This window comes from Sus scrofa, chromosome 3 (genome assembly GCF_054392235.1).
Source record: "Sus scrofa isolate SSC_HxYL_T2T_F1_AM1 chromosome 3, Sscrofa_HxYL_maternal_Yorkshire_Landrace_v2.0, whole genome shotgun sequence".
Lineage (NCBI taxonomy): Eukaryota > Metazoa > Chordata > Mammalia > Artiodactyla > Suidae > Sus > Sus scrofa.
This window is the reverse complement of record NC_139385.1, coordinates 59324023-59347775: the sequence shown is the minus strand read 5'-3', so window position 1 is coordinate 59347775 and position 23753 is coordinate 59324023. Positions and strand designations below refer to the sequence as shown.

The 23753-nt window shown below is 50.1% G+C and overlaps 1 protein-coding gene across 23 annotated transcripts in view; it reads right to left on the bottom strand.

The window, feature by feature from the left end:
* Window positions 1-23753, bottom strand: part of EDAR (ectodysplasin A receptor) — a 69519-nt gene that overhangs the window by 26914 nt on the left and 18852 nt on the right. For 3 of the 23 annotated variants that reach the window (XM_085016070.1, XM_085016075.1, XM_085016080.1), the window contains exon 1: window positions 23244-23292. The exons of the other annotated variants lie outside the window; for them this stretch is intronic. The gene's annotated coding sequence lies outside the window, so the exon portion shown is untranslated. Of the gene's footprint in view, window positions 1-23243; window positions 23293-23753 lie in introns of those variants that run through there. 23 annotated transcript variants of the gene reach the window in all.

Genomic DNA, 23753 nt, shown 5'->3' with positions numbered 1-23753 from the left:
GGCACGCTGCTGGGGCTGGAAGTGTGTGTTCTCCACACCGTCCTGATCTCAGCCAGGGTGGGGACCTCAGGTACCAGACAGGAGAGAGAGGAGATGACAGGAGCTGGGGCTGAGTCACATTTGGGGCAACTTATGAGCCACTCGATGCCTGAGCTCCCTTGCCTGTGAAACTGGGTGAGAGGAGTGTCTCACAGCCTGAGCACACCCCCTGCCAGCCCTGGCCTGGACACCCGTGTGTCCCTGTAATATCACTCATCACAGCGGTTCTGAGCAGTGCAGGCTCTGGCATGTGTGCAAGCATCACAGATATCAGCCCCGCCTTGGGGTCGGATGCCTGGGGACACAGCGGAGGGGTGGGAGCCACTGACCTCAGCCAGGCTGACCTGGGACAGCAGGAGGGCGGGGCTGGAAGAAGCACCAGCCAAGAGCAGACGGCCTTCCTTCCTGGGTCTGTGTGAGCCTAGATATTCAGACGTGGCTGAAGCAAAGGCAGCATCAGGGAACAAGAGCCAGGAAGAGTGTGTCCAGCCAGCAAGCCAGGCTTGCTGCCCAACCTGGAGTCCTGGACCAGCAGGGTCAGCATCACTGGAGCTCTCTGAGTACCCAGGCCCCGGGTGCCTGTAGACCTGCCCACTTCAACCGGATCACCAGACGGCAGGTATAGGACACTGTCAGGGAGGCCAGTCTAGAGGGCCTCCTAGAAGCATCTTACTTGGCCCGTGACGGCTCCAGACCTGGCTTGAGTCCCCCTGGGTCCCCTCCTTGAACTGGGGTCCCCTCTTAGGGGGCTCCCCCACTCAGGGTGCATGGGGGCAGAGGTCCTCCACTCCCCTGGTCCAGCCGGTCATCGTTTACACAGCAGAGGCCACAGGGCTGCATCATGTAGCAGCTCATAGACCCAGGGACGGCGACAATAGACAAAGTTCCCACCTGTGGGATCTTTATCTGCAGACACGTAATAATTGTGTAAAAACTTGGCCCTTCCTGCATGTGCAGGGCCCCACTGCCCCCCACCCTTGGGGCTGGCTCCCTGATGGGCAGCTGGCCTCTGGGAAGGAGCTTCATTCCGGGGCAGCTCTGCCTCCGCAGATTCTTGTCACCAAGCCGATGGGCCGCGCCCAGCGGTCAGCACAGGGCTAGGGCTTCATGCCCCTGGATCCGCGGGGCCCTTGGCCGCATCTGAGCACCCTTGAGGGGACGAGGCTGCCTGTCCCCAGGGCCTCTCATTCAGGAAGGTGGCCACACAGGGGGTGGGGCCACACCGGGGGTGGGTGTGGGTGTGGGGGCAGGGGGGCCCTGCCCTCCCAAATCTTGGCAGCCTTTGTGGGACATAGGCCCGTGGTGACCTTTTCAAGTGTGCGGGCCAGGGGTCCCTCTGTTTTGGGCCCTCCTCCTCCAGCATGCTCCCCTGCCAGGTGTTCAGGAGGTGGTGCTGGCTGACGGTGACCCCGTCCCCATCCGGGTGTGGTGACTGGGACCAGAGGCCCACTGGCCACCTGGGGAGCACAGGGCCACCCTCAGGGTGGCCCATATCAGGGGACGGCTACGGAAGAGGACTACTCCGTCGTCATTCAAGCTCCCGGTGGAAAGAGCACAGGTGCCGGCAGCTGTGCTCCACGGAGGCAGCCGGTAGCCGCCCCTCCCCTCTCCACTCCTGCCCCAATGCCCCTCCTGCAGGAGGACGCCTCCACCCCAATCATGATTCCTTGGCTCTCCAGAACCCCCAGCATGGACAGACCCCTCCACCCTCCAGGAGGCTGGAGGTCATTGTCAGAGCAGCTGAAAACACACATTTGATGTGATTTATGGCTCTCGGTTGGGAAGTGCTAATTAATGCTGGATTGTGGAGATGACCCCAATCTCTTTCACGCTTGTTTTAGCCAAATTTGTTTCCAAGAAACTCCTGGGAGGAGTCTGGGGTTGGGGGGGGCTAGGCTCTCTTACAGCCCCATCTCCTGCACTCACACTGGAGGGGCAGGAGTTTTAAAGGAGGGGTCCCCATTTCCACTTTGCAGTCCCCTAGTTTCATATTAGTTTTAACTGAAGTAATACTCAGAAAATAGATGTTCTTGCACACACAGAATAGAAGGCATGAAGCATGTATTAAATGTTGACCAACTCAAGCTTTTCCTTTATTTTTTTTTATTTTTTTTTTTTTTTGTCTTTTTGCCTCTTCCAGGGCCGCTTCCCAAGGCATATTGAGGTTCCCAGGCTAGGGGTTGGATCGGAGCTGTAGCTACCGGCTTACGCCACAGCAACGCCGGATCCTTACTCCACTGAGTGAGGCCAGGAATTGAACCTGCAACCTCATGGTTCCCAGTGGGATTCGTTAACCATTGCGCCACGACGGGAACTCCCAACTCAAGCTTTTCTTTTGATGGATCACTACTAACATAAATAAGCACATCACACTATCTCCATCCCCTCAGGGCATTAGCATATCAGCCACAGGACCCAGGGAGGCAGTAAAGAGCAAGGAAACCAGGATTTTGGACCTTTCTGTCCACATCCCTCTATTTCAAAACTCGGCTTTTCCTGTTCAATTTATTTTCCTATGTATAGAGCAGTGACGATGCTTTTAATTGTTTTTGAAATGCCAAGAACCATGGTGGCCTCAGATTCCCTACAACCAGCATTATTCTTACATCTGTCAGCCCAGGCTTGGGCTTCTCAGAGCACAGCTTCCTTATTCAGCTGGTGCTTATGCATTTGTGTGTGACGGATGAGGGGCTGGACCCCAAGGAGGGGGCTGGTGAAAAGAATGTGGCCAGGATCTATCCACCCAGAAAGTTCAGAGGGAGGGTGATTATCCTTGTCCAAACTTTCTGCTCCAAGTTCTACGCTCACAGGTTCATTTCAATTTCATTCATGCCTCATAGTTGGAAGGATCGTATACCAATAATGAAACCGGCGAAGCTTAAAAAAAAAGTCCCTATTTTACTGCCTTATCAGAATCGAGGGTAAGCATTTCCAGGGCGAAACCAGGAAAACTGTTTTAATGAAAACGCACTGCTTTAAACTGCAAAAGGAGTTTTTCCAGGACTCATATTAACATATAAACAGGAAGTTCTGTTGAGACATAATAGCAGCTGCTCTCCAGCACTTGAAAATGCATGCCCTCAGTCCCGCCATCCATCTTTACATCTGTCATCTGTCCATCCACCATCCATCCATCTATTCACCATCCATCCATCCATCATCCATCCACCTATCCATTCACCCTCCATCCATCCACCATCCATCCATCCATCTACCATCCATCCACCATCCATCCATCTATTCACCATCCATCCATCTATTCACCATCCATCCACCAATATATCCACCATCCATCCATCCACCATCCATCCATCTGCCCATCTACCCAACATCCATCCACCCACCACCCATCCACCATCTGTCTATCCACCTATCCATTCCCCTCCATCCATCCACCATCCACCCACCATCCATCCATCTATTCACCATCGATCTACCATCCATCCACCATCCATCCATCCACCATCCATCCACCTATCCATTCACCCTCCATCCATCCATCTATTCACCATCCATCTACCATCCAATCATCCACCCATCTACCCACCATCCATCCATCCACCACCCATCTACCATCCGTCCATCCACCTGTCCATTCACCCTCCATCCATCCACCATCCATCCACCCACCATCCATCCATCCACCACCCATCCACCATCTATCAATCCACCTATCCAACACCATCCATCCACCATCATCCAGTTATCCATCCACCATCCATCCACCCACCATCCATCCATCCACCATCCATCTATCCATTCACTATCCATCTGTTCATCTATCCTTGCATTCATCTGTCCATCCATCACCTGTCCATCTGTCCACCTACCATCTCTCTATCTACCATCCAGCTGTCCATCCACCATTCATCCAGCTGTCCATCTACCATCCATCCACCATCCATCCGTACAGTATTTCTTGTATACCTACTCCACACCAGCCTAAACAATAAATTGACACAATCCTGGCCCAGGTGATGTCCCACAATTTGGTGGAGATGATAAGATAAACACTTATAAGGGGAGTGAGGGATGGGTGCAGTTGGAGCACATTGGTGTCCTATGTGGGGAGCTCAGAAGGCAGGCCCAGTCCCAGAGAAGTGAGGATGGCAGGAATTGCACTGGAAAGGCTGAGGGCTAGAAGGAAGGACAGCAGGGCTCAGGCCCGGGAGGGTGCATTCTCTCCAGGTCACCACTCTTTCCCCTCCTCTGAGTGGCAGACAAGGAGTCCTCTGCAGGCTGTGCTCCATAGAGATAAGCACTCTCTTGTCTTTTGCCAGGAGCACTGCCTGCTTCTCCCTAGCTCATCCCCTCCTTTCTCTGCTCAGTGACATGGGGAAAGCAACCCTTCCAGCCCACCCTGCCACCCCCAGTCCAGCCTTTCCAGTACCCGGACCCCAGGAGGATGCACAGCACACAGCGCACAGATGGAGCTCAGCCACGCCCTTCTGCTCAACAGCACAACCCAAACAAGGACAGGACAGATGATTAGAATCTGTTAGAATTCTCTGTTAGAATCCCAAACCACATCATCCAAACAAGAGACATCAATTTGATGGTGAAGACACGCTTTAGGTAAAGGAAGTTGAAGGAAATAATTTAATGGCACTGGGATCCATAGACTCGAAATCAGCATAAAGAAGCAATGAAGTAAGAAGGACCTGGAAACCACTGCTATTTGCCCCCAGGGTACCTCAGCGGCTCCCTCCTGCTCCAGGAGTGTTATTGTGGGTAATTAGATGGCTTCCTCCTGGGTGGCAGAGGGCTCTAGGGGGAGGGGGGGTGAAGGGGGTAGGGTGCCTCCCAGAGGGCAGGGCTCTTCCAGGCCTGACACCCAACCCTGCCTGCTCCTCCCTGGGTGCCTGAAGCTCAGAGAGGAGAGAGAGCCTCACGGTGTGAAGGCAGCTGTGCACTGGGCTCTCAGCCGCCTGGGGCTGGAGGGGGTCAGGGGTCCCCCCGGGCTGGAGGGGGAAGGGGTCAGGGTCCTCCCCAGGGCTGGAAGGGGCCAGGGTTGGGGCCAGGATGGAGGCCCCGAGTGCTCAGGCACAAGCTCCCAGACAGGTTCAAAAGGACCAGAGTCTCACGTCCCCAGAACGGAAGGCTAGTTGTCCTGGTTCACAACATATATCCTTATATCCTCATTGCTGAGACTGTACTTTACAAACCAGCTTTTTTTGGGTACAATTAACTCACAATAAAACCCACTCATTTCCAGCATGCCGGTGGTAAGGTGGCTAATTTCTATACCGCGTGACCTCCACCCCATCACAGCAAAACTTCCCGTCTCCCAAAGCCCTTTCTGTGCGGTTTGGCCATGTGGTCACTGAGGATATGTTTGCCTGTCCAGCTCCAACGGTCACCTGCAGGCCCGCCACAACTCCAGCAGTGGGCCCTGCAGAAAGGAAGAGAAAGACAGCATCTGCCAGAGGGAACCCTAGCATATGCGCCCCATAAGCTCACATCCGACAGCCTTCGAGTGCACTGAAACAGCAGCCTGCTCTCCGCTTCAGACCATCCACCTCAACAAGATCCCTCATCCTGGCAGGTTTCCCTTAGTCCAAGGCTACCCGGTCCTGGGCCTCCCCCCGCTGGGGGTGAATGCACATCAGCAGGGAAAAAGAACTGGCCATTGGGGTGGGCAGGGGTGTCCCAATTGGTGATGGTGCTGCAGGGTGTTCTGTCCCCAAGGAGGCTCTATCCTGGGGAGAAGCCCAGCCTTTACGTGTCCTCAGGGGATGGGGGTGGGAGGGCCTCTAGGACCAAAGGGAAACCTCAGTGGGTTTCCTCTGGGACCTGGGTTTTGGGGGTGGAGCCCTCAGGCGTTCGCTGTGGACAGACACATCTCCTGCCTCCTGAGGGTGTTGGCAGAGGGTGGCCGGCCTGCCTTGCTCGCACACACGCTTCCTTTAATGCCCAGTGTAGGAGCTGGGCACTTGGCAGGCCCCATTTGACTTTGGGGGCCCATGGAGGCTCAGACAGGTCGAGTGGCTGGCTTGAGGTCACACAGCAATGGCAGAGCTGGGGCCCAAAATCAGTCCTGCTCCTCTTCCTGCCGTTCTCCTCTCTGGTGGCACAGGGAGGGGCTGGGGTGGGGATGGGGAGAGGGCCAGGTCGGCTCAAGTGGACTTGGTTTCATGTAATTTCTGTGGCCCTGTGAGAGCTGGACAATTCCCTACGAGGCCAGGTGACAAGGGAGGGGTCCCTTGCTGTGATAAGCCCCTCCCCCAATAACAGTCCCCTGGGAGGTTTCTGGAGCCCTTTGGTTCCAGGGCTTCCGTCACCTCTGCTCCCCTTTGGGGTAGGGGGCAGCTCCAGGGATGCCTGACTCCCAGGCAGTCTTGTGGCAAGAACTCCCAGCAGCAGAGGGGCAGGAGTTTGGCTGAAGTGGCCACACTGTGCTGGGGGCAGGAGCAGTGTTGGCTCTAAGTAACTAGACTGTGAGTCCCACCATGAAGCCAGGAGCTCGTAAATCAGATCCTTCTTGCGGAACTCAGGGTCCTGTTCTACCAGTTCCAGAGGAGTCATTTTTCATGCTCTTTTCAAGTTTGTTCAGTGACAGGCAGCAGGAGGAGGTGACCCAGCAAAGGCCCCTGTGGGATGGCCAGGGGTGCCCTGGGCAGTAGGATGGCGGGGAAGTCACGCCCTCAGTGGCCGAGTCAAAGCCTCCCATCCCGCCCAGTAAGTCCCGGCCACGTGGTTAAACGCTACATGGATGTGAATCGTGGGCTTTTGCAGTGTCACCACGTTCATCTCCCAGCCTGTCCTTTCTCCAACGGGGAGACCCAAGTCACTGCCAGTGTCTTGATGGTCCTTTTAAGGACACCGAGTTGGTGGCATCCCTGAGCTGAGACAGGCAGCAAGCAACTCATCTGGACAAGGGGAGTCACCCCAGGTTGGGGGGCCTGCTGGGCATACCCCGATTCTGAGTGGGACTTGCTGCATGGGTTCCCTGGCTGATGGTGCAGTAGCCTGAGTCCATGCCATCTGTCTGTCTGGGAGCCGGTGTCTGGTGCCCACCCAGCACCTCCTTTCTGCATAGCCTGTGCCCCCAGCAGGTCTTCCCGAGCAGGACAGTGTGGATGATCTGTTCATCGCAGGCAGCTACATGGACCATTCCAGCAAAGCCCTAGGTCTAAGCTGGGGGCACATGGGGGTCCCTGGCTGCCTGCTCCTTGGGTTGCAGGAGGTGGAGCAATGTGGGAGTTTGCACATGATGTGCCCCGTGGCCTGAAGCTGCTCTGAGGCACAGGAGCAGTCCCGTACAGTGCCAAGGCAAAGGCGCTTGTGCTCGGAAGAACATCTGAAACAGTCTGACTATGCCCGTGAGGATGCCGGCCACGGGCCACACTGCTGCCATGGGTGAGGGAGAGGAGCAAACTGTACCCATGGGGGATGGCTTTGGGGCCTTCACACCATCAGCAGGCCTTGATAAAGAGGTGCTAGCTTGATCTCCTGGAGTTCCAAGGGGCGCAGACCTCTGTCCTGAGGGCCCTGACGTTGCTGCATCCGTGGAGAGTGGTCCTGCTGGTCCCCCTCTCAGAGGCGGCAACTGCAACTATGGGAGCACGAACTCCTTGTTGTACACACGATCTGCAAATATTCCCTCCCAGGCAGAAGGCAGCCTTTTCCTATTGTTGATGGTTTCCTTTGCTGTGCTGAAGTTTTCCATTTAATGTGGTCCCACTTGTGTTTTTGCTGTAGTTGCCACAGCCTTTAAATCAGATTCAGTATCACCAATCATGATGTCAAGGAGCTTACCACCTATGTTTTCTTCTAAGAGTTTTATGCTTTCAGGACGCTCATTCAAGGCTTCAGTTCATTTTGAGTTAGTTTTTGTGTGTGGTGGAAGACAGCGGTCTAGTTTCATTCTTCTAAACGCAGCTGTCCAGTTTGCCCAACACCATTTATTAAAGAGACTGTCCTTTCCCCATTGTATATTCTTGTCTCTTTTGTCAGAAGTTAATTGGCCATAGTCGCCCTTGGTATCCATGGGGATTGGTCCCAGAACCCCCTGTAGACACCAAAATCCACAGGCACTCAAGTCCCTTATATAAAATGACAGAGTATTTGCGTAATCTGTACAACTCTCCAGTATACTTTAAACCATCTCTAGATTATTTATGATACTTAATACAACCTAAATGCCATGAAAATACTTGCCAGTACAAGGACAATTCAAGTTTTCTCTTTTGGAACTTTCTGGAATTTGGGGGAGGGTATATTTTTGATCTGCGGTTGGTTGAATCTGCACATTCAGAACCTATGGATATGGAGGGCTGACTGGACACATGTGCGATTATTTCTGGGCCTTCTGTTCTGTTCTGTGGATCTATGTGTCTGTTTTTTTGTTAATCCCATATAGTTTTGATGACTGTGGCTTTGTCATATAGTCTGAGGTCAGGGAGTGTGAGGCCTCCAGCTTTGCTCTTCTTTCTTAAGATTGCTTTGGCTATTTAGAATCTTTTGTGGTATCACACACATTTTAAGATTGCTCTATTTCTATTTTTTGTATGTCATCTTCAATTTCTTTCATCAATGTCTTAGTTTCCAGTTTACAGGTCTTTTACTTCACTTGGTTAAATTTATTCCTAGATATTTTATTCTTTTTTGACATACTTATAAATGGGATTGTTTCCTTAATTTTTCTTTCTGATAGCTCACTGTTAGTTTATAAAAATGAAAGACTTTTCCCTGTTGATTTTTATCCTACAGCTTTACTAAATTGATTTATTAGTTCTAATATTTTTGAGGTGGAGTCTTAATGTTTTCTATATATAAAATCATGTCATCCACAGACAGTGACAGTTTTACTTCTTCCCTTCCAATTTGGACTCCTTTTATTTTTTTGCTTTTTTTTTTTATGGCCCCACCCATGGGATATGGAGGTTCCCAGGCTAGGGATCTAATCAGAGCTACAGCTGCCAGCCTATGCTGCAGCCACAGCAATGCCAGATTTGAGCCGTCGGCAATCTACACCACAGCTCACGGCAGAGCTGGATCCTCAACCCACTGAGCAAGGCCAGGGACTGAACCCACAACCTCATGGTTCCTAGTCAGATTCATTTCCACTGTGCCATGATGGGAACTCCATCCTTTTATTTCTTTTTCTTGTCTGATTGCTGTGGCTAGGACTCCCAACACCATGTTGGATAGAGGTGGCCAGAGTAGACATCCTTGTCTTTTTCCTGCTTTCAGGGGTACATTTTCAGTTTTTTTTGCCACTGAGTTGATGTTAGCTGTGAGCTTGTCATATATGACCTTTTTTACATTGAGGTACAGTCCATCTATATCTACTCTGTTAAAGAGTTTTTTTTTTTATCATAAATGGATGTTGAATTTTATCAAATGTTTTTTCTCTGTCTCTTGAGATGGTCATATCATTTTCGTCCTTTATTTTGTGAATGTGGTATATCAAACTGATTGATTTGTGAATGCTTAGTCATCCTTGCATCCCTCAGATAAATCCTACTTGATGACAGTGTATGATCCTTTTAATGTATAGTTTTTCAGATTTGTTGTGTCTATGGAAAGAGCTGAGCTCAGGACCTTTGTACGTTGCTGTCTTGAATTGCCTCCCCAAGTATTAAGTTATTAAAAAGGGAAAACGTCCCTGAGTTTTAAGGGGAGCTAATTAGAGGTCTGGGTAGAATGAATACAATTTGATTTGTTTGTACTGCCAGTGTCTTAAGTGTCAACCACGAAGAATGCCAGGAAAAAGGACTGGAAATGATTTAAAAATAAAAATACTGGAGTTCCCGTTGTGGCGCAGTGGTTAACGAATCCGACTAGGAACCATGAGGTTGCGGGTTCGGTCCCTGCCCTTGCTCAGTGGGTTAACGATCCAGCGTTGCCGTGAGCTGTGGTGTAGGTTGCAGACGCAGCTCGGATCCCGTGTTGCTGTGGCTCTGGCGTAGGCCGGTGGCTATGGCTCCGATTCGACCCCTAGCCTGGGAACCTCCATATGCCACAGGGGCGGCCCAAGAAATAGCAAAAAGACAAAAAAAAAAATACTGCTAATTAAACATTGAGATATATTTATTTTAAAATACCATGGGTCCTAAATGGAATTCCCATCGTGGCACAGCAAATGAATCTGACTGGTATCCATGAAGATGCGGGTTCAATCTCTGGCCTCGCTCAGTGGGTTAAGGATCTGGCATTGCTGTGGCTGTGACATAGGCCAGCAGCTGCAGCTCCAATTTGACCGTTAGCCTGGGAACTTTTTTTTTTTTCTGTCTTTTCGTCTTTTTTTCAGGGCCGCACCCATGGCATATGGAGGTTCCCAGGCTAGGGATCTAATTGGAGCTGTTGCTGCCAGCCTACGCCAGAGACACAGCAACGCGGGATCTGAGCTGCTCTGCGACCTACACCACAGCTCACGGCAATGCCGGATCCTTAACCCACTGAGCAAGGGCAGGGATTGAACCCGCAACCTCATCGTTCCTAGTCGGATTCGTTAACCACTGCGCCACGACAGGAACTCCTAGCCTGAGAACTTCTGTATACCACACCTGCAGCCCTAAAAAGCAAAATAAAATAAATAAATAAATAAAATCCCATGGGTCCTAAATAGATAAATTAATATGCACAGAATAGAATATTATTAAGCCTTAAATAGAAAGGAGATTCTCACACCTGCTACAATAAGCATGAACCTTGAGCACATGATGCTCAGTGAAATAACCCAGTGACAGAAGGCCAAATACTATGCAATCCCACTTATGTGAGGTCCCCAGAGGATTCAGATTTATAGAGACAGAAAGTAGATGATGGGGCCCTGGGCTGAGGGAGGGGGATGTGATGAGGAGCCAGTGTTTAATGGGGACAGGCTTTCAGTTGGGAAAGATGAAAGAATTCTTTAAGCGGACAGTCAGGATGGTGGCACAACAGTATGAAAGTACTTAATGTCACTGAACTGTATGCTTAAAAAGGGTTAAAATGGTAAGTGTTTTTATGTACTTTTTAAGCACAATTAAAAATGCCATAGGTTCCATAGGAACATAGGCTAATTTAACTTTTTTGATAAGTGGTCATTCTATTCCTGAGTGGACCCGCACCCAAGGCTGGGAGAACATAAGACGTGACTGTGTAGGTGCTAAAGAGATTAAGGGAGGGCTGTCATTTGTCCAGGAGCTCAGACCCCAACCACGCTCACAGTGTGAGAGAGGGGGCCACACTGTGGGCACCACGGGGCCCAGGCTTCAGGGTGGAAACAGTGCAAGAAAGGCCAATGGACTGCAGTTCAGCAAAACTCATCACTGGAGCTATGCCAAGGATTTCTCACAGGCATGCACATGTGCATGGGCACACCCACAGGGTCCACTTCATGTTAGCAATGATTGTTTCTGGCTATCAGAACTGGACATTTTTTTTCTTGCTTCCTTCTTCGTATTTTTTATATTGCTTGATTTTTTTCTATGAGCATAGGTGATCTTGAAAAAATAATTATTCTGTAGTAAAAGCACTGATCTTCACACACAAACGTGAGCTATTTGATGATTTTATTTTTCGGTTGATGGGAGAACAGGGCTGCTGCGGGCCTGGCTTGGCCAGCCTCACCTGGTGCTGTGCTGGCCACAGGCCATGCCCATCAGTTCTGAGCACCCCTGGTGAGTCCGACTACCAACGTGACTGCCATCCTCCCACTGCCTCGGCTGCTCAGAACCAGCCGTGACCGTGAAAACTTTCCCTGACAGTTGTGATGAGGTCCCTCCTCCTGCCCGTGAATGAGAACTGTGTGAGGTTTGAGGGCTGGTTGGGGCTGCAGGAGCTAATCAGCGGACTGGAGAGCCCACGTGGGTGACACCCACTCCCAGCCCTGAGTACCATGTGGGCAACGGATGTTCTGATTTCTCCCCAAACCCCAAAGAGTGACTCAGTTGAGATAATGATGTACACAGCCTATGATTTATCACAGCCTAGGTCTTCCTGCTACCTTAGGAGCGGATGGGGCTGGTGAGTGACCTCAGAATAACATGCTCTTCCAAATGAAAGATTCTGCAAGCTCCCGGAAGCCAGCACCCTCACATCCTGAGGCTTGTGAAGAGTCTAGGGTGTCTGGGAGTGGCTGTAAGTCCTGTCTCTGGAGCTGCGAGGATGAGGTTCAGTGAACGGACAAGTCCATCATCAGATGGTCGCAGCGCCCTGGGGGTAGCACCAGTGGTGATTTCTGACCACAGAAGGATCTGGGGCAGAGGGGCCAGAGGATGCTAAGGGCCACAGGTGCAGCAAAATCCCCAGCCCAGTGAGCATAGCAGAGCTGACAACAGCCAGGCTCATCAATCAGGGCAGGCGAGTGACCCTTAATTCTTCAACAATCCACAGTAATGTGCCAGCTGGCGGAACGGGGAGATGTCACACTGCGTGCAGGTGGGGCTCTGTGCTCCCAGGCTCTATTCTACCCCCGTTTCTTGTGCTTCTTCCCCAGACTGATAACTACCTATCCTGGGGGTTTCTCAGCATCTTGAGGGTTCTATGTGGCTTGCAGCCCTTCTGCAAATGCTCTCCTCAGAGGGGAGGCCCCTCTTTCCCATTCTCCTGGTCAGGCTAGTCAACCACCCTGTTGCTGGTGTGGACTTTTCTCAGCATCCATCCTACAGTGGGTCCAGACCAGGGGACACTCACTCCAGGGACCACACCACAGTACTGGTCCTAGAGAAACTCTAAACGCAGCAGATGATCCCAAAGAGCTGAGCTTCCCATTATTTATGTTATCTGGGCAATAGGGGATTTGACAAGAATTCAACCAGAAAGGCTTCTGTGACTATTATGCTAACTGGTAGTGGACTTCAGGGAAATTGCAAGGAATTCCATATGAAGCAAACTTGATGGAAGGGGGTTAGTCTTATCAGAATTTAAATGCATGTCTGAAATTCTTTGTTTCAAATCCTACATATAATCAATCCAACAGAGATATCAGCACACAGACGAGGAAAGAGCACTGGACCAGGGTGGGACCTTGGGTCAGAGACCTCACTAAGAGGCCTGTTTATTCAACTGTAAAATGAGGGTATTCGACCAGATCATTTTTGAAGGTTCCTGTATCTCTACCGGTCTCTGGTTAGCTCTATGCTATGGAGTGAAAGCTCTCGGCAACATTATTATCAGAATAAACACCTGAGTGATGGACTGCCTTATGATGTCGCGGTTGTGTACTGATTAATTCAACAAACATGATTATCTTTCCAGGGCTGCTGGGGTATCACATGGAAGGCAAAGATGAGCAAGACACAGCCTGTCTCCTGATGCTCTTACAGCCTCACAGGAGGGCCTAGATAGTAGACAAATGACCTGGAAGCTAGAACCAAGAATATTTCCAAAAGGAAGCACAAGCACGTTTTTTTTTCCTTGTTGTTGCTGCTCTGTTTTTCATTTGCTTTTTAGGAGGGTGGGAAGATGAGATCAGAAGGGAAGAATCGTACTGGTGCTGGCTGGGCACACTGAGGAAAGTTTCATGGATGAAGTGGCATTTGATGTTGTCTTAAGAACCTGGGACAGGGCAGAAAATTACAGGTGTGGGCCCCATATATGGAAAGGCTAAGGTGGGTGGTAAATGCAGAGCGGTTCGTTGGCTGCTTTGGTTAAATGGTGGGGTCGCATGAAAGGGACTGGAAGATTAAGTCAGAAGGTAGTTTGAGTATTATTTGCAAAGGGCCTTGAATATCAAGATTTGGTTTTCATTAAGTACACAAGGTAGGGGATATGGGCTTTCTGAATGGCAATAGGACATGAAAAATATTTTTTTTAAAAACCTCTCTTCAGATTAGATAATTTCAGTTGCTGTGTCTTTCTTCTACAATTTTTAACATGTCGTCATATTGTACTTTTTATTTTATATTTTTTGGTCTTCTTGCCTTTTCTAGGGCCACTCCCATGGCACATGGAGGTTCCCAGGCTAGGGGTCTAATCAGAGCTGTATCCACCGGCCTGCACCACAGCCACAGCAACGTGGGATCTGAGCCGCATCTGCATCCTACACCAAAGCTCACAGCAACGCTGGATCCTTAACCACTGAGCAAGGCCAGGGATTGAACCCGAAACCTCATGGTTCCTAGTTGGATTCGTTAACCACTGCGCCATGACGGGAACGCCCATATTGTACCTTTTAGTTCTAGAATTTCCTTATTAAAAATACTTTCACGGGAGTTCCTGTTGTGGCGCAGTGGTTAATGAATCCCACTCGTATCCACTTTTTCCTGGATTATTGGGTCACCTTTTCCTCCTTCTTCACATATCTAGTAATGTTTTATTGCATGCTGAACATTGTAATGATAAGTATAGAGAATCTACTTTATAAAGTCCTTCAGTTTTGGGAGCCCAAACAGTGCAGGAGACATTTCTATGGCATAAATTCTGTGTCCTGGGACAAGGGTTTAATTTCCAAAATATACAAACAGCTCATACAACTCAATAACAACAACAACCAAAAAACCCAAACAAAAAATGGACAGAAGACCTAAATAGACATTTCTCCAAAGAAGGCATCCAGATGTGCAATAGGCAAATGAAAAGATGCTCAACATCATTAATTATTAGAAATGTAAATCAAAACCACAATGAGGTACCACCTTACACCAGTCAGAATAGCCATCATTAAAAAGTCTACAATTAATAAATGCTGGAGAGTGTGTAGAGAAAAGGGAACCTGCCTATACTGTCTATGGGAATGTAAATTGGTACAACCACTATGGAAAAGAGTATGGAGCTTCACCAAAAAACAGTTGCCATCTGATCCAGCAATCCCACTCCTGGGCATATACCCAGATAAAACTATAATTAAAAAAGATACATGCACCCTTATGTTCATAGCAGCACTGTTTACAAGAGACAAGACATGGAAACAACCTAAATGTCTATCAACAGAATGGATAAAGAAAATGTGGTATCATTCTACCTATCTATCTATTATCTAATGGAATATTACTCAGCCATAGAAAAGAATGAAATAATGCCATTTGTAGCAACATGGATGGACATAGAGATTATCATACTAAGTGACAAATATCATAAGTTATCACTTATATGTAGAATCTAAAATACAACACAAATCAACATATCAACGAAACAGAAACAGACTTGTGGTTGCCAAGGGGGCAGGGGAGGGAAGGATTAGGAGTTTGGAATTAGCAGATGCAAATAAGCATATATATATAAGATATACATCTAGGATGGATAAACAACAATGTCCTGTTGTACAGCACATGGAACTATATTCAATATCCTGTGATAAACCATAACGGAAAAGCCTATGAAAAAAGAATGTATATATATGTATAACTGAATCACTTTGCTGTAGAGCAGAAATTAACACAACACTGTACATCAACTACACTTCAATAAAATAAAATAAAAAACCCACTGTGTCTGGGAGCATTTTCTCTTCAGAGCAAGGATCCTGTTCCAGACACAGGAGGAGGATGGTGGTATACTGGGCAGGGGGTTCTGATAAGACCTATGACAAGTGGACTGCCGTTTCCCCATGAAATGTGTTTATGTGAAGGGTTCATTAATTGACAGAATTTCACAGATGTTCTGAAGCCGACTTGCCCCCTTCATGTCTGGAAACCTTGCTAACCTCCAGTGGTGTGGCCTCTGCCATGTCCAGGCCACCACCATCCCAGAACCTACACTTGGAAAAAGCCTCCCCACCAACTCCTCTTGGCAAAAATTGGAAACACATGCCTTGTCCTTCCATCTTAGTCTATGCCTTCCCCATGCAGACCTGCACCTCATGTGGTGGTTACCAGGCTCTGAATTCTCCACCTGCTTTCCTCTACCCATTCCCTCAGTGACCTTTCTTTAGCCAGGGGTCACTGGGAAGATGATTTTACATAGAAATTCATACTAGGCTGTGAGTGATTGTCTCTCCTCACTAAGTACTCACAACCAGTTTTAATAACAGCTTTATAGGTTATGGGGCTCTGAGGTCAGATTTCCTGGATTTCAAGTCTGGCTTGATCATGTATGAGCTATGTGGCTTTGGGCAATAATTTAATTATCTCTGTACCTTGGTGTCTCATTAGTAAAATTATGAGATGTCCCATTGTGACTCAGTGGGTTACGAACTTGACTAGTATCCATGAGGATGGGGTTCAATTCCTGGCCTTGCTCAGTGGGTTAACAATCTGGTGTTGCTGTGAGCTGTGGTGTAGGTCACAGATGTAGCTCGGATCTAGTATGGCTGTGGCTGTGGTATAGGCTGGCAGCTACATCTCCGATTGGACCCCTAGCCTGGGAACTTTCATATGCCATGGGTGCAGCCCTAAAAAAAAAAAAAAAAAGAAAAATAGGGCCCATCTCAGAAGGCAAGGATTAAGTGAGATGATATATATATAATAAAGAGCTTAGAACAGTGCTTGGTGCTTAGTAAGTGCTAATAAATGCCAGTTATTTTCCCATTGTGGATTTTTTTCCAATTATGAAAAAAATTAGAAAATAAAAGAAAAATAGAAAGAGGAAGTGGAAATCATCAACCATCTGTTTTGCTGCTTTTTCTCGACTTTTTATTTGTACAGATGCAGGTAGCTTTTTAAATAAAGTTAGGATAGCAGTGTTTACAAGCCACTCATACTTTATCTTCTTCCTTCCCTGCGGTCTTAATTAGTCTAAACCACAATCTTTTCAATGGATCTAAACTTCCACTGGATGACTAGACCATAATTAACTCAGCAAATCCTGGTATCTGACCCTCAGGTTGATTCCCGGTTTTCACCGTTATAAGTTCTGCACAGTGATCGTCTCCATGTCTGTTTGATAATATCCTCCTAATAGATCCCAAGCAGCACAATTACAAAGGTGAAGGCCACAAGACTGCTAGGACTGAATGTGTGTGAGGGACATCCTTTAAATTGGACTTGACTTTGGGTTTGGTTTCAGGCAAGAACCCAGCCTGGGTGTTCCTGCTGCTGTGAAATCACCCTGATCTTCTGCCTACGGCCTGCCAACCGTGCATGTGAACAAGCCTTTCTGATCCGAGGGCATGGATCCTTGCTGGTCCTCCTGGGAAGCTAAGGTGTTGCTCATGGCCTGTGGCCACTTGTCTGGTGGTGAGCTGGTTGCTTGACTGACTAACGGATGCTCCCTTGGAGATCTTTAATGCCAGGCACCCGCCCAGCTCCTGTCTGGCATCTCTGCCAGAACCTGCGGCAAATCTTTGGTTTATGACTTCTTTTGCATTTTCCTCCCTGTCTGGACTTTTGCTGTTGGGACCTGAGGCTTCGAGGCCCAGCAGAAATGAGAGCAGCGCTAAATCCTGCGCTTCGGCCCTAGTTCTCAACCCACAGGCCTGGATTTCTCTGTCTCTGAAGGCCTGGCAGGTGGCTGGGCTGCTGTGACTTTTCCAAAGCCTCCTGGCGGGGGCAGACCCTGGCTCCACAAACTAGAAGCCCACATTCTTTTGTTTGTAGGGGGATGGGTCCCATTCATGCTCTCAGCTGGAAGCCACAGGTCTGAGTCCCCAGGAAGAGCCCTCCTGATGCCACCCAAAGTCCACCTCGTTTCCTAACACAGTGGGCTCTACACAGAGAACCAGCCATGGGCTCAAAGATCCTACCAGGTTCCACAGCCGCCACCTTCCCATGAAGCAGGGGCTCCTGGACGCTCAGCCTCGGGTCCCAGCCACACCGTGAGATGCATCTCAGCGAGGAGAGATGCTGGCTGCGTCCAGCAGCACTTGAGGCATAATTGAAGGGGCATTAAAAACCGCTTGATGTCCAAGCCTCATCTCTCACCAGGCCTGCCAGGGAGGCTGTCGAGGGAAGGTACCCGAGGACCCCTGCTCTCTGATGTGTCCCAGTTCTGCCACAGGGAAGGATACTGGCTTTACTTGTGCGCCTCTAATTGATGCAGCTGTGGCTCAGCCTGCATGAAGCTAAATATTATGTCTTTGTAACATTTTTGATCTTCATTAATTATAGCTCAGGAAAGCTGACAAAGGCAACCTGTCTCTTTAATATAAACAAGATTAATTGCACGGTTCCTGCAGAAAATGAACTACCAGCAGTTTAACAAAAAATGTTTGTCTTTAAGCAGCCTTTGGATTAAAAAAAAAAAAAAAAAGTTAAAACTGTTACAGGAAGTGCCGAAGCTGCCAAATTAGCGTGCCCGCGAGCCTCGCCCTCATTATCAGACTAAACGAACACACGCCCCTGCACTTTCATCCTCCTCCAGGCCCGAGGGAAAGAAGGGCGGGAGAAGAAAGCGCCTCACACAAACCAGCGTCTCTGAAGTCTGGAATGCAGCCTGGCTGTTTGAAGACAAGATTTATACTCGACACCTCTCCTCCAGCCTGTTGTCCAGGCTCGCCTGTTTGCACTTCACCCACAGACTGATGGCTGGGGCGCTTCATCTTATAACAACCACGTAATCCAAGATAAACACACTCGGGATCGCTATCACTTTCATTAATAACCATGAAATATCCCTTCCTTCAGCAGGTAAAAAACCCAAACAGGCAAATGCACTCTGTGGGCTGAGCCTCAGGGGGGAGGGCTTGCTGAGGGCAGGGGGCAGAGGGCAGAGCAAGGTGCACAGAGGGCAGTGGGGGGGGCTTCCTCCCTCTCCCTCCCCCTCCCCGGGGGCTCTCAGGTCAAGCTCCCAGGTCCTGCAGGCTGCCTTCTGCTCGAATCCCCTGAGGTATCAGTTGACTAGGGACCTAAAAACCCAGAGAGAGGCTTTTGACCAGGATGCTGTGACCTTAAGGCCAATCGGGGACTAGCAGGGACAGCAGGCTCTTCAGAGAGAAGACAGCGGGTTTGGGGCAGAACAACAGCACGGTCCCTGAGAGTCTGGGAGCTGCGGCCGCTAGTGGAATTCCCTTCCCCCATGGCACGTCCACATGAAGCGGGCTCTGTGGCTGGTGGCTGCAGAGCTGGACACAGGGCTCTGCAGGTGATGCTTAGAAACGAGAGAGAAACAGTGGAGCTGCTGTCCAGCTCCTGGGCTCCCAGGGTAGTGGGAATCAGGCCCAAGACAGTGTGTGCCCAGGGGCCAGAGCTCAGCAAGGTGGGCAAGGCCGTTCCAGGGCTGAATCTGGGTAAAGGGGCTCCAGTCTGAGGTTGGGGGTCTCACGTAGCCTAGCAGGCAGGGGAGAAGATGCCCTGGGGCTGACAATGTGCTTTCCCAGAGACAAAGGGGTTGGGGAGGAAACGGGACTTTCCGAGTGTGGGAAGGCAGGGGACATGCACCAGGCGCCTGGTGGTGAGTCTGAAACGTGGACACCAGGCTGCCCATTAGTAGAGGGTGAGGACAAGTCCAGGGAGGTAGGCGTGGTAGAGGGGAGCGGCCCAGCATCATGTTAGTGTCGCATTCCCTGCAAGTGGAGCAGACAGGGGTCACCACATGGCCTGGTGGGAGCCTCCTGGATTTTTAGGACCAGAACATTGCATTTCTCAACTCTGCTTTTTTTGTGAGGAAACGACTCAGGTTGTAAGCTTTCCCAGGACCCTGGTTCCCAAGGAAGTTGCTGGGTCCTGGACATAGAGGGAGTGGCCGGGGCCGGGGCTGTCTCTGTGGGTGGGTGAGGCTCTTTTGGCCATGTCGTGCGTGGTCACTCAGAGCTGGGAATCTTGGACCATGTGACCTCTGAGACTCCTTGGGCTCGGGCCCACTTAAATTGCTGCACACACGTCTAAGAGAAATGGGCATTACCAGGTTCCCGCTGCTCCATGTGGAACTGCTCACGTAAGGATGCTAGTCCTGCTCCATGAATCAACCACGACACACTAGTGGAGGGGCTGGCAGTTTGAGGACACACTGTCCCCGGTAGGAAGGCAGCTCGAGGGAGGGCTCCTGGTGACCAGGTGACAAGCAGACTGGGGTCCCCGGGGGGACAGTCGCAGCCCCTCACACACACCAGGTCTCTCCGGCTGCAGTTTCTCCGCTGCTGAGAGCCCTGCATTCGATAGTCCCCAGGTTCTAACTCAGTTTTTAGGACCCAATTTGACACATTCCAGAGAACAAACAAAAAGCTGGCCGCCAGTACCTCAGAATTTTAGTGAGGAGAGGGCTGCTCTCACAAGGTCCCCTGCTTGGTGGGTCAATGCTACGCTCCTCCAAACACTGGTTATTGCAGTTTCTCAAAACCAGACCATCGAGGACGAATATTTTCTGGAACTTTTGGGGGAATGGGGGAGAAGGAACCAGGTGGGGGAGTCACTTCTGTCTCCACTGTCCCCTCAGCTCTAGGTGGGTGGGGGCATCAGGGGTCATCATGGGGGTGGGGGTGGGGCCTGAGTGCTAGAGGTCCCTGTGCTGGGAAAGGCCAGGGAAAGTGAATCTGTGTCAAGTGTGTACAGGCCAGCCCTTCTGCTTCCAAGCTGATGCTTGTAAGAAAGATCCCCCGCTCCAGGGAGCCAAGGGTCCGGAGCAGCTGTAGGACATCAGGAGCCTTCCTCCCTCCCAGCTTGCTCCCCATAGTCTAGCAGTTTGGTAAGTCCCTGGAGAGATTTTCTCTCTGAGCCTACTCTGTCTGCAGAGCCCAGGAGGAAAATCCATGGAGATATCGGCTAGGGACACAAACTTGCCAGGGGCTGTGTGGGCCAAGTTCAGACCACTTCCCCCTTGCCTTTCCTGGGGTCTTTGTGAAGCTGCCAGTGCCCTGCCCACCGCGGGGAGCCACTTTCTTCAACGAGTTTCACATGTCTTAACCGAAGTTGCTGCTTGTGAAAATTGTATGGAACAGGTGGGAGTCTTACAGATAAACTGGGGATTGAGACATTCAGGTCACTGTCCACTCCACACCACCAGTAAGGGAGGAAGGAATTCAGTCCAGAGCTTCCACTCAAGGCCACCACCCTTCCCCGCCCAGCATGACACCACTGCAATGTGTCTCAAGGCCACTGTGCCACCACCCCGATTAAGAGATGGAGCGCTTACATGGAATTAAGACAAATGTGAAGACCCTCAGTCTTGAACGGTTATGATGCTCCACCAATCCCCCTGGTGATGGTCTAGGGTGGGGAAGCCTCACGGGGTGGGGGGCTGCTGCATCCTACCCGCCTCCTGCCAGTCAATCCACAGAACCTAATGCAGCAGCTGGGCTGGCCAGTCAAGGTCAGCCAGTCACTCACAGGCCCCTCGTGACCCTGACTTAGATCACCAGGGCCTGCACAGAGATTCTGCAGAGTCTGGGAAACTGCATTACAGTTTTCTGCTGTATTCCTATTCGAAACGCCTGGCAAAAGTGACATGCTACCTTAGCAGGAAGATCTTCACGAACTGCACCTTCAGTCAAGGAGCTATGAGAAAAAATTCAATGTGCTTTCAAAGGACATTGAAAGTTCTATGAACACAATCTGTTGTAGGGTGCCTGGGGCAAACGTTCTTAACTTGAAAAAGATTTAGACTGTAGGGACCACAGGAGAACCTGTTAGAAACGAACCCTTTTGAGGTAAGTGTAGATTTGTAGGCAGCTGGGAGGAATAAAGGAGTGCTCCCGCGCCCCCGTGGCCCCATGGCCTCATCTGGCAAATGTACAGCAGGCATTCTCCACTGTCAGGATGAGGAACAGCTAAAAGAGGATGTTCTAGAGATTGTTTCTCAAACTGTCCACTGAAGGAGTGAGGCCCTGTTTCAGCTCCTCAGGGTGTTCGGACCAATGCAGGGTGAGCCCCAGGCGGAGGGGCTCATGGCAGTGCCTGGCCCCGACCCCTGCCTGCCAGCGGGGGCCCTGCTTCCTTGTCGGTGTCACGCTAAAAAAACACGGCAGAAGGAGGAAGGAAGGACAGCCTTGGCCTCTGAACTAACAGTCGGCTGGGCGGCAGTAAGGTCCAGCCCAGTCCCGATCCAGCCTGGCCCTGCCCACCTCTCCACTCCCCCTTCCTCAGCCCTGGGAGCAGGTGGCTGAGCCCAGCACCTACCAGCATGGTGGGGCCCTGAGTCTTTCATGTTAATTAGCTTTAATCAACGTAAATGGGCAGACACGTGGGGCCAGTGGTGACAGGCCTTCAATCTCTCTTCACCTCTCGAATGTTCTGATGAAGGACCTAGGCTTGCCAGAATCTCCCTCTCTGAGATGAGCAGCAAGCCTCAGTTCCGAGGAAACCCAGGTTCTGAGGGGCCAGGACTCTTTGGCCTGGACCAATTCATTCCCCAGCTGACACATGCCCAGGTCACAGGACCTCCAGCCCAACTCACATCCTTCCGCACTGTGCTGCCCCTAACAGCAATCCACCGTTTCACTCATCCTTTCAAAAGTACAGGAATTCAAAGATCATATTCTAAACAGCAAGGCGGGCACTTTTGGAAAAAAAAAACCCATGGTAACCAGTGACGGAAATGAGGATAATCTTTTGACAACTAAGAGACTCCGATTTAAAGAACTGCTTTTCGGAGTTCCCGTTCTGGCTCAGTGGTTAACGAATCTGACTAGAAACCATGAGGTTGCGGGTTCGATCCCTGACCTTGCTCGGTGGGTTAAGATCTGATGTTGCCGTGAGCTGTGGTGTAGGTTGCAGATGCGGCTCAGATCCCTCGTTGCTGTGGCTGTGGTGCAGGCCGGTGGATACAGCTCTGATTAGACCCCTAGCCTGGGAACCTCCACATGCTGCAGGAGCAGCCCTAGAAAAAGCACAAAGACAAAATAAATAAATAAATAAATAAATAAAAGAACCACGTTTCTATGAGCAAAAGAACAGCAAAGAGCAAAACTATTCTAGGAAGAAAAAAAGCAATGAAGTAAATCCAAACGAGAGCTCAGAAAACACTGGATTTGACTCTATTTGTTGGGTGAGCTCAGGCCCACCGGGTTGGGATGAGGGCACCACCCACGGCCAGCCTCCCTCCTGAGACCTAGTCCTCCATTCAAGCCTCCAGACTGCCGACAATACCACACTCCACCAGCATGACACAAACACACTTTGCAGCACTTTTACAAGAAGGGATAAGCCGTCCATTCTAATTAACCACTACAAGGGTCAGCTTAGTACTTAAATTTTTTTTTTTTTTTTTTTTTTTTTTTTTTACAATCTGAAGCTCTTTATCCTCAATAACACAACCTGCTTATTTTACACTAAATTCCTAAAAGCTTACTCTTTATTTCATATCCTCCCCACAGTTAAAAAATATGCATGGGGAGGGTTCCCCCCAAGTGCCCAGGGTCACAGTTATGCCCCTTAATAACCAAAAATGTCCCAGAGATTACAAACAAGGAAGACCTGAGGGGCCCAGCACCACACACCTGAGAAGGACTCAGGTTTCCCTCTTACCTTGGAGGATCTGTGCGCCCCTTTCATCTGCCTCTTAGGTGCCGCAGACAGAGCCTCTGCCCTTCTACGGGCTTATGATAAAGGGGTGTTTGATGCAGGGGAGGGTGGCTCCCTGCGCCTGTTGGCAAGGGAAGAGAGCTAGGCCCGGGGTTTATCACATCACAGATGAAATTCAATATTGGGCCTTTCATGTCTCACAGCCCACCACCCCCCACCCCGCCCCTCCCTGCACTTGCCCTCCCCCGACCTGTTCCCTCTGCACCCCCCCACCCCCCCACCCCCAGGCAAAGGTGCATTTCCTGAAAACTGGAAAAACCAGGTACTAGCAACCTGAAATCAGCACTAATTAAATTAGATTCTACAGTTCAGGCCCAGTCCCCTTCTCTGTGAGCGACACCTGCCCCTTCTCACCTGGGACCCTAAGATCACGCATCTGACATCAACTAATGTGCACAAGGTCACAATTGACATCACCTAACGTGCGTGAGGTCGCATCTGACGTCACCTAAC